Raw genomic sequence first — 10715 nt, 5'->3', positions numbered from 1 at the left:
GAAATGCATGGGGTTCCCTGTTTTCCTTGGTGGCTTGGACACCCCAGGCCTAAATCTGTAGGTTGGCTCCCCAAACCCTTTGGGGGGATAGCAGTGTTCAGCCTTATTCCTTGGCGCCCAGGTAGGTGCACCCACACATGTGAGGTACCGTTTTAATCGGGACACCTGTGGGAATGCGGGACAGTATGCCATGTGTTGTTGGGGGCATGTTCTGATGGGTTAGCCGAGCGAAATGTGCGGAAAATGCATTTTTTTCCCCACATTTCCGAATTTGGGGGGGTGTCTGGGCAATAAATTATGGGGCGATTTGCGCCAAACATACCTCTGCAGATTCCCACGGGTGCCCTCTTTTTGGAAATGCATGGGATTCCCTATTTTCCTTGGTGGCTTGGACACACGAGGCCCATATCTATAGTGTGTGCCGGTCGGCAGAGAGTCTGAAATTCAGGTCTGAAAACAGACTTGGGTTTACTTGTGTTTTAGGCTTTCCCCTTGGCGCCCAGGTAGGTGCACCCACACATGTGAGGTACCGTTTCCATCGGGACACCTGTTGGAACGCGGGACGGTAGGCCATGTGTTGTTGGGGGCGTGTTTCGATGGGTGAGCCGAGCGAAATGTAAGGAAAATGTGTTTTTTTCCCACATTTCGGACTTTGCGGGGGTGTCTGGGTAATAAATTCTGGGGCGATTTGCGCCAAACATACCTCTTCGGATTCCCACGGGTGTCCTCTTTTTGGAAATGCATGGGGTTGCCTGTTTTCCTTGGTGGCTTGGACACCCGAGGCCCATATCTGTATGGTGTGCCGGTCGGCAGAGATTCTGAAATTCAGGTCTGAAAACAGACTTGGGGTTACTTGTGTTTTAGGCTTCCCCCTTGGCGCCCAGGTAGGTGCACCCACACATGTGAGGTACTGTTTTCATCGGGACACCTGTGGGAACGCGGGACAGTAGGCCATGTGTTGTTGGGGGCGTGTTTCGTTGGGTGAGCCGAGCGAAATGTGCAGAAAATGCATTTTTTTTCCCACATTTTGGACTTAATGGGGGTGTCTGGGTAATAAATTCTGGGGCGATTTGCGCCAAACATACCTCTGCGGATTCCCACGGGTGTCCTCTTTTCGTAAATGCATGGGGTTCACTGTTTTCCTTGGTGGCTTGGACACCCGAGGCCCATATCTGTATGGTGTGCCGGTCGGCAAAGAGTCTGAAATTCAGGTCTGAAAACAGACTTGGTGTTACTTGCGTTTTAGGCTTTCCCCTTGGCGCCCAGGTAGGTGCACCCACACAGGTGAGGTACTGTTTTCATCGGGACAACTGTGGGAACGCGGGACGGTAGGCCATGTGGTGCTGGCGACATGTTTCAATGGGTGACCAAAGGGAAATGTCTGAAAATTGTGTTTGTTTTGCCAAATTTCGGACTTTGCCAGGGATTGTGGGTATTACATTCTGGCCCGACTGGCACAAGACATACCTCTGTGGATTCCCACGGATGTCCTCTTTTCAGAAATGCATGGGGTTCCCTGTTTTCCTTGGTGGCTTGGACACCCCAGGCCTAAATCTGTAGGTTGGCTCCCCAAACCCTTTGGGGGGATAGCAGTGTTCAGCCTTATTCCTTGGCGCCCAGGTAGGTGCACCCACACATGTGAGGTACCGTTTTAATCGGGACACCTGTGGGAATGCGGGACAGTATGCCATGTGTTGTTGGGGGCATGTTCTGATGGGTTAGCCGAGCGAAATGTGCGGAAAATGCATTTTTTTCCCCACATTTCCGAATTTGGGGGGGTGTCTGGGCAATAAATTATGGGGCGATTTGCGCCAAACATACCTCTGCAGATTCCCACGGGTGCCCTCTTTTTGGAAATGCATGGGATTCCCTATTTTCCTTGGTGGCTTGGACACACGAGGCCCATATCTATAGTGTGTGCCGGTCGGCAGAGAGTCTGAAATTCAGGTCTGAAAACAGACTTGGGTTTACTTGTGTTTTAGGCTTTCCCCTTGGCGCCCAGGTAGGTGCACCCACACATGTGAGGTACCGTTTCCATCGGGACACCTGTTGGAACGCGGGACGGTAGGCCATGTGTTGTTGGGGGCGTGTTTCGATGGGTGAGCCGAGCGAAATGTAAGGAAAATGTGTTTTTTTCCCACATTTCGGACTTTGCGGGGGTGTCTGGGTAATAAATTCTGGGGCGATTTGCGCCAAACATACCTCTTCGGATTCCCACGGGTGTCCTCTTTTTGGAAATGCATGGGGTTGCCTGTTTTCCTTGGTGGCTTGGACACCCGAGGCCCATATCTGTATGGTGTGCCGGTCGGCAGAGATTCTGAAATTCAGGTCTGAAAACAGACTTGGGGTTACTTGTGTTTTAGGCTTTCCCCTTGGCACCCAGGTAGGTGCACCCACACATGTGAGGTACCGTTTTCATCGGGACACCTGTGGGAACGCGGGACAGTAGGCCATGTGTTGTTGGGGGCGTGTTTCGAAGGGTGAGCCGAGCGAAATGTGCAGAAAATGCATTTTTTTTCCCACATTTCGGACTTAATGGGGGTGTCTGGGTAATACATTCTGGGGCGATTTGTGCCAAACATACCTCTGCGGATTTCCACGGGTGTCCTCTTTTTGGAAATGCATGGGGTTCCCCGTTTTCCATGGTGGCTTGTACACCCGAGGCCCATATCGGCAGAGAGTCTGAAATTCAGGTCTGAAAACAGACTTGGGTTTACTTGTGTTTTAGGCTTTCCCCTTGGCGGCCAGGTAGGTGCACCCACACATGTGAGGTACCGTTGTCATCGAGACACCTGTGGGAACGCTGGACGGTAGGCCATGTGTTGTTGGGGGCATGTTTCGATGGGCGAGCTGAGCAAAATGTGCGTTTTCTTCCCCACATTTCGGACTTTGTGGGGGTGTCTGGGTAATAAATTTGGGGGCGATTTGCGCCAAACATACCTCTGCGGATTCCCACGGGTGTCCTCTTTTCGGAAATGCATGGGATTCCCTATTTTCCTTGGTGGCTTAGACACACGAGGCCCATATCTATAGTGTGTGCCGGTCGGCAGAGAGTCTGAAATTCAGGTCTGAAAACAGGCTTGCGGTTACTTGTGTTTTAGGCTTTCCCCTTGGCGCCCAGGTAGGTGCACCAACACATGTGAGGTAAAGTTTTCATCGGGACACCAGTGGGCACGCGGGACGGTAGGCCATGTGTTGTTGGGCGCGTGTTTCTATGGGTGAGCCGAGCGAAATGTGCGGAAAATGTGTTTTTTTCCCCACATTTTGGAATTTTGCTGCGGGCGTGTCTGGGTAATAAATTCTGGGGCGAATTTGCACCAGACATACCTCTGCGATTCCCACAGGTGTCCTCTTTTCGGAAATGCATGGGGTTCCCTGTTTTCCTTGGTGGCTTGGACACCCAAGGCCCAGATCTGTATGGTGTATCAACCGGTCGGCAGAGAGTCTGAAATTCAGGTCTGAAAACAGACTTGGGGTTACTTGTGTTTTAGGCTTTCCCCTTGGCGCCCAGTTAGGTGCACCCACACATGTGAGGTACCGCGGGACAGTAGGCCATGTGTTGTGTTTGTGTGGTTTTCATAACGTTTTGACCCATTTGCTGGTGTCCTTTGTCACACAACCCTTTTGTTTCCCAAATGTGACCTACATTTAGTCTCTGCTTCAGGCACCATACACTTTTGTAACCTGCACAAGTCACCTACCCTTGAAATGGTCTGCCTGTGTTCTTTCAAAAAATGTATGCTTGCCGTTTCTCACCACATTGGTTTTCCTGATTTACACATGCTAAGTGCGTCTGTTCAGGTCGTGAGCGTAAAACTCCTGTGTACCATGGCTCAGTGCTTGTTTTGTAAAACACTACAAAAAATGTGTGCTTTCCTAACTGCAAGTGTTGGGGGAATATAGTGGAGCATTGCTTTTCTCAAAATTCATAGAAGCCATTGCCGTACCAAGCCAACTATATCCAACACATACCTTTTTTTCGGTCATTTTCCCGCTTTTCCCCCAATCTATGGCATTTTCCCCTACCTAGTGTTTGCCTGACCTACGCAAATCACCCCTTCCTAAACTTGGAAATATATGCCTTTCCGTCCTCCAATTCGGCTTTCCTACCCTTTTCTCCCATTCCGTCCATGCATGTTCAATTGGCAAAAATTGCCAAAATCGCCTACTTCTTGCAAAACGGTTGATAACCACATCAAAATACATATATTTTGTCTCCATTCAACCTGTTCTTGAAAGCTAGGAAATTGGGGAATTCAGCACAGCAAACCATTTGTTCCTAGCTCTTACATGGAAAAAACCACAGGCTTCTTTGTACATCATTTTATTGGCATTTTTTGAAAAAAACCCAAATGTTCCCCCTTTTTGCTTATTTTCTCTCACCCCCCTATAGCAACCTAGGATTCCTGGGTGGCGTTACGACCACCTACATATGGGAAAAAAAGGAGCCAAATCTGCCCGAGATATCTCATGTAACAATAAGGTTACAAGGCATTGAATGGCCACATACCGAAATCACCAAAAAAGGCCCTGGCACTGGGGAGAAATACCCAGGGCACTTAAAGGGTTAAACCACGGTACTAATTTTTGTCTCACCCCTAAAATACCCTAACTAGGGTGTAGGTCATCTACTAACGTGAACCTGTTCACACACAGCCTATTTTACTCTGATCGGAGTGTGAGATGACCTCTTCTGAGCCCCCTTGAGCTAGGAAACAGGCTTTAACTTCTCTCGTCTTACTTTTACTTAAAAACGTTCCTCGTTATTTTTAAACAACTCCTGTTACTTTTCTAAACACTCCCGTTACTTTTATAAGCACCAAAATCCCAACCCCTCAGTTTGTAATTCCCCTTAGTATACTCACCATACGTTTGTTCAGCTCCAGGGCTTTGGTATCGTCCCTCCCCCTCCATTCGACCACTGTCGCCTTCCGTCCGCAAAGCGCCTGCGGAAACCAGGAAGGATTTCGTCAAATATGGACCTGTTGCACTGTCTTGATTTTCTTGCAAGAATTCTATGTCACCCGCTTTCCACAGGAAACCTTGCGATCTTCGGGTTAGACGGCAGAGGGTGTCCGATCGTCCAAAACTCTAGAGACCCTCTAGTCGATGGGTTCTAAACCATCCTATCTCTGCTACCACGTGAACCGTTCTGGTCCTTTTATATGAGGTAGCGCTTTATTAGATGGATGGGGATGCAGAATAACTCTTGCACCAAACAATAAAACCGACTCAGGAAGTTGGCAAAGTAATCGGTTTTATTCTCAATTGTATAAAACAGGGAGTACAACAGACATCAACGGACGCCGCACAGCATAATCTTGAAGCATCACTTGAAAAAATACACTTTTATAGTAAAAATTCATCATCTGTTATAATATGTGGCAAACTAAGAAAACCTACTTAAACTTAGTTGGGATTGGGATTGGTCCAAGGGGAACATCTAGGTATACTTTTTTCTATAAGGGATTGGACTGTGATTGGATCTCTATAGTCAGGTGGACAACTATGCCCTCCCCTAGTGCAAGTCATCTCCATAGTCATCAAATACACAATGTTTCATTGGCTCTCAAACTATAAGGCTCTTTGCTACGTGGCCCTCTTTAATTGGTTGGCACGCTTGTACCCTTCTGGAATATTCCACTCACTAGCAGTACGAAAACTGACACCCCGGGTGTCAGTGGGTGGACTTGACTATGTCTTCCCACCCAATTAGCCCATCATCACTCATGCCTTCGGCCAATCAAATTGTATTTGAACTTGGCCTTGAAAAGTATCACTGTTCCTGAGAATAGAATGGAGTGCGAGCATGTTCTTATCTTTAAAGTCTCGGTGTAGCTCGCTCATTTTCTATTTGTGTCCACCCCATGTGAAAGGAGACTGTGTTTTAGCTCCTTTTTCGCATTTAATAATATTAAATTAATAAAACTTGGCACTCGTGGTGTCTTTTCTTCACACCTTAACAGGGGCTTGCCTCGCTCCTCTCGTTCTATGTACCTTTCCCTGAAAGATAACCAGTTTTTGGCTGCCCCAACCCTTGACACTGGACCAGACAGCCTTCTCGATTCTTCCACGATCCTCTGCTGTTTTTCTTCTGCTGCGCCACCCTTTTAGCCCTTCTCTTCACGGGTCCTGGCTCGCTAAAGTTGCGACATCGAATATCCAGATTCTATATAATGGCGGCACCACCTGCAGTCTATTCACTACGTATAGCCAGCCTTCATGATTACTTAGTCTACTTGCGGTACACAGTCTGAACATTTATATAACGGCTACGGCTAGCATTTTCTTCAGTGCTTTTCACACGTGCAATCTTCAATCCGTGTGCTAAAGTCTTCGCAATTCTTTGCATCGTCATCAGTTTCTATAAAGTCTATATATTCTTTCCTTCGATCACTCTTCTCGGTGCATCATCCTTACTTTGTGTGACGTCACAAAGCTTCTCTTTCACTCGTTTTTACACGTCTTCAGGGATGTCTCCTAGGAGACCATCAGCTCTCCGAGGATACATGAAATAAGGTTTTCTCAATGGGTACCTTGTCGCAAAGGCTTTCTGTGATATAGGCATCATTACTGGTGCTTTACTTGTCACAATTTCCGGTTCACAACTTATAGGCAAAACGGGGGCGGGCCTTCCGGTAGAGGCATTTGGCTCCTCCTCTACAAGTTGTTACTTCAAACATGGTGGTACAGAAAAAGCACCAAGGGGGGAGAAAAAACAGAGGGGCTGTATGGCCCATCATAAAAGGGGCTCTGTGTAAGGGGCTCTGTGTTATATCTTACCGGGTTGTATGAGGTTCTAAGCATATAAGCTGGGTGAGGAGCTCCAACGTTGTTGGTTCTGCTGATTAGCAAGGAATATCTCAACAATACCTTTGGTATCTAACTAACAGGAAACCAGAGCTACTACACCATTGAATTTCTGCATATCAAAATCACAGTTGACAACTTGGACCTACACACCAGAGCATTTAAAAAACCAACAGAGGTATATTTGCCACACGCTGCCACAGGAGGTCCATCATCCACGGGTGGATTCATTCTGGCAAAAAGGAACTGCATCAACGACCAAGCATGCCAAGCTGAATGCCATCTCCTTAGAGAAAGATTTACTGAAAGGGGATACCAACAAACAACAATTCAAAGAGCTATAACAATGGCCAGGACAAGGACCAGGAACACTACTCACTCCAAAAGCAAAAGCCAATGAAAAGGAAGAGACAATAAGATACGTCACACAGTTTCACCAGGATAATTACATGGAACAAGAAATCCTCAGACATTGCTATATACTAAGCATTGATGCAGACATTCAGAAATGGAAACCCCCAAGATCTAAATTCTCATTCACCAAAGCACCTACCATCAAAAACATCCTCAGCCCATCATACATGGCACCCCTAGAGTCAACAAGCCATAACTGGCTCACCTCGCAGAAAGTCTACGGTTTCCACAAATGTGAAACATGTTCCATGTGCTCTCATGCACTAAATGTCAAGTCTGTCACCTTCACCAACACCCACTGTCACCAGATCAACCAATTTATGAAATGTAAATCCAAATTCGTGGTCGATGTGATCATATGCATCTGAAAACGGAGTACATTGCTAGCACAATCAGGGAACTTAGAACAAGGATACGAGAACACATGAGCCTCCTCAACTCCCAGGATGCAAGATAACCACTGGCAAGAGAAACATCAACAGGACATGCAATTTGTCGGTTTGGAAACTGTCAAATGTGACACAAGACGAGGGGACTGGGAGCTCAGACACCGACAAAGAGAAGCTAAACTCATCTGCAAATATAGATGTGTGAACCAAGGCCTCAACAAGGAACATAAACTTAATGTATTCCTCTGTAATATGTTTTTTTCCAAGGTCCAAAACAGATCTCCCTTGCCCACTGTTTGGCCTCCAGTCCAACCTTCCTCTCTCTCTCCCTACTCGCTATCCCTCTGGCTCTTCTGGGCCCAACGCTGCCCCCGCAGCTATACCCTCTACAAAGATTGCTAAGGACCACCCGGTAACTGGCCTCATAAGGACCGTACTTGATCTGTTCTTTAGGTAAAGACTCTCCAGTCTGGGCCCCCCCTAACATAAAAAACCCACTGAGGGCATTGCACACACTCTATGTGCCACATCCCCAATTGCCCTATTATTGCTTGAGTAATCCTTCTCGGGAACCCCTAACCACACATTATAACACACTGAACCCGGTTCCAGGGGCTCACCTCGTTCCCAACCAATTACAGTGCAGATATCAAGCGCCCAATCACATCAATCCTCACATTCTACAAAACCTGCAACTCAAGATGGCGGTCGGGATCAATTGATCACTGTGACTGCTAATCTTGATTGCAGAGGCTTCGCTGGCCCCAACGTTAAGTGCAACATAAGAGTGAGCGGGTTATCCCTCCCTTAAGTCCACACTATTGGTGTGGGCCAACAACTTAATACTGTGTATGATTATCATTTTTATCACTGTATTACAACAAGCACATGTATTTCCCAAAATTATTTATTCAAAACGTTTTTCAATAAAAAACAGTTTCTTTGATCATGGATTACAAAAACAAAAGGATGTTGGATCACTTCTTTCACATACATCAAAGTTATATCTATAGTGGAGTTAGTACGTGACTATAGTTTGTGTAAAAAAATATACAATGTTTCCTAGTTAGTCATACAGAACGAGAGATAGGCAAAAGCCTTATTTTTCCAAAACACTTTTTGCAGATAGTGACACCAGAAGACCAAATCATACTAAAGTCACAGTAAATAGTTTTGTAAGCGGCCCTTTACGTCTGGCCTCCAAGATGGTTCATGCTCTTAAGCATGGCCTCGAGGATGTCTACACATGTTTCGACCCCTGTGTCCGCATGACACATAAGATTTATATTCGCCTGCACGCCATTGAGACCCGAGTAGCTACTTCCAGCCTAATCAGAGTCCTTTCAGACACAGAGCGGCTAACGAAAAATTCAAGCAGTTCCGGCATAAAGAGCATCTTTAAGAGAAGAGAAGATTGATGAGAATATATGCATATTCAAGACAGAAGCAATCAGTTATGAAGTTATAGCCCAGGTCCACGTGCTCTAAAATTCAGTGTCAAGATACAGACAACACTAATGGGGTTCTGTGATTAAGTCATGATGTTAAGAAATACTTTCGTCCTCAAGAAGGCCCGATAAACGAATGTCAGTAAGCGTTAGAGGTAAAGCCTAAAAGACACAGGGGCCGAAACATATGTAGACCATCCTCGAGGCCATACTTAAGAGCCTGGACCTTCTTGGAGGCCAGACTTAAAGGGCCTCTTAAAAAAATATTTGATATGACTTTAGTATGATTTGGTCTTCTGGTGCCACTATCTGCAAATCAGAAGTGAAACAACAACCTTTTGTTTTAGCAATCCATGATCAAAGAAAAATAATTAGTTTTTAGAATTGAATAAATCATTTTGTGAAATGCATGTGCTTGTTGTAATAAAGTGTTAAAACGTTTAATCAAACACAGTATTAAGGGCCCGATTCATGGAAAATGTGCCCGGTTCAAAGTGAATTTGCACTGCCGACAACCTGATTCATGGAACTGTGCAAAGTGTATTTTTGCCGTGCAAAGTCCAGGCAAAGTCATTTTGAAATGAAAACATAATTATGCGCTGACAAAGGCCTAGAGGACATCTGGTATGGGTTTGCCTTTATTTCTGCAAATACCAACCAGCATCACCTTAGACCTAACGGCTCCATCTTCCAACATGATGAGTACTTCTATTGAGTCAGAGGAACGTGAGCTCACTGCACGATTGGGTTTAGCCCCCCGCAAATCTACTATCTCTAGGGGCTCCTGTGCCCTCTTGGCATGTACTGGGCCAGCAGAGTCAATACATCAATGTCTTTCAATAAATCTTGCATTACGGTCATTGACATCCTTAATAGGCTTAAACAGCTTAAACAGCTTCCTTCTACCTTCTTCAGCTTTTCTTTTCACCATCTCGAGGAAAGAAGGATCAAAAAAGTATCTGAATGCTTAGGCTTAGCTCCAGTAAATATAAATCACTGTGCTTTCGGTTATAATGCACTGCCCATTTACAAGTGCAGGTTTACGAATGGGAGCGCTTTAGCCCAACGACAGCCCCGCGCTGGTTCAGGTACTAAGAAAAGACGTCACCACCTCAGGGTGCTGATCACCTACGATAACAAAAACCGTGCCCTTACCCCATGGCTTCAACCTGGCAGGCCTGTGCAGCAGCAGTAGAAAACCATGGGGCGTAGTCTGGGATCAGCTCCCAACTGACTGCTTCCTCCTTCCCATACGGTTGCAAACACTGCGCCCTTGCATCACAGGCTTCCATCCACTGCAGGGCTCTGCCACCTGCAGCCCTCCAGGGGATTTTAGTCTAGGACTCCCATGATCACTCACCATTGACTATGCCACATATAGCCATCTAGTGCAGGGCTCTGCCACATGCAGCTCTCCAGACGTTTTAGTCTAGGACTCCCATAATCCCTCACCATTGACTATGCTGGCTAGGGCTGATGGTAGTTGTAGTCCAGTACATTTGGAGAGCCGAAGGTTGCAGACCCCCGATTCAATGTATGGCTGTCACAACTACCGATATACAGACTCTGGCTACCTGAAGCCAGATTCATGCTCAAATAACCAGATTAAAATATAAAAATAGAGCAGACATCACAACACATAGCACAAGTATCG

Source organism: Ambystoma mexicanum, chromosome 4p (genome assembly GCF_040938575.1).
Source record: "Ambystoma mexicanum isolate Mex_15411 chromosome 4p, UKY_AmexF1_1, whole genome shotgun sequence".
Lineage (NCBI taxonomy): Eukaryota > Metazoa > Chordata > Amphibia > Caudata > Ambystomatidae > Ambystoma > Ambystoma mexicanum.
This window is presented reverse-complemented; position numbering follows the sequence as displayed.